Source organism: Penaeus japonicus, unplaced genomic scaffold, assembly GCF_977035675.1.
Source record: "Penaeus japonicus unplaced genomic scaffold, GWHDUDI00000001_assembly GWHDUDI00000025, whole genome shotgun sequence".
In the NCBI taxonomy this organism is placed as follows: domain Eukaryota; kingdom Metazoa; phylum Arthropoda; class Malacostraca; order Decapoda; family Penaeidae; genus Penaeus; species Penaeus japonicus.
This window is the reverse complement of record NW_028234427.1, coordinates 35303144-35304210: the sequence shown is the minus strand read 5'-3', so window position 1 is coordinate 35304210 and position 1067 is coordinate 35303144.

The following is a 1067-nucleotide window of genomic DNA, read 5'->3' as shown; positions in this document are numbered from 1 at the left end:
GTCAGAAAGAGAGAAAATAAAATAGAGATAGACAAACAAAGACTGAGAGAAAGGAAGAGAAAAGAGAAAGAGAGTGGGTGGAGGTAAAGGAAGATTTCCTCATCTCTCTCTCTCTCTCTCTCTCTCTCTCTCTCTCTCTCTCTCTCTCTCTCTCTCTCTCTCTCCCTTCCTCCTCATTGTACTTCGTGTAATCCGGGTCGTCTTACAGGACCGAGGTCGGATGTCGAGCATGAGAGTTAGTTCTTGGGACCACCTCCTTTGACCTAACGAAGGAGGGAGAGGAAGATGGGATAAGGGAGAGAAAGAGAGAGAGGGGGAGATGGGGAGAAAGAGAGAGGGAGGGAGAGAGAGAGGGGGGGAGGGGAAGAAGGCGGAGAGAGAGGGGGTGGGGAGGTAATCAGGGAGAAAGAAGATGAGAGAGAGAGAGAGAGAGAGAGATTTGATTTGATAAGTATATTTACAGAATATTGTGCCTTTTCAGCAAAAAGCCAGGGTAAGGTGTCAAAGCATCTCTCCAAACTGGCTCAACTTCTATTTAAGTAAAGGGCTTCGTCGGACATAAATTAGCATGCCTAAGAGGCTGCATCATTGATTTAACAAGTGATATTCTTTATGCGGGGCTGTTCGATCGATAGGATGCAGTTTTCCTACAGCAAAGTAGGTAGTGGGTGAGACTATTTGATTCGGGTTTTTGCCCATTTTGCAGTGATGATATGAAGCTGCTTTTGCATCCAAAATTGCATCCTGCACATATTGTATAGTATAATGATATCCTACGCGTAGTCTAGTTACTGTAACTTGATGCCTCTACGACAAACCATTATAGACTTTATGAGGTTTGTCCATAGTTGATGTCAAAGCGATACATTCACAATGCCAGAAAGAACCGTGTCCATTCTTTTTCAACTTTTCTGTAATCCACACCTGATTCTCATAATCTCTTAGGCAACTGATAACACGTTGTTTTTATTTTATTAAGATATGTTGGTATAGCATAGTGTGGTTCTTCATTGGAAAGTGCCAATTTAGCTAACTGGTCGACTTTGTCACATGATGAAATCCCTATT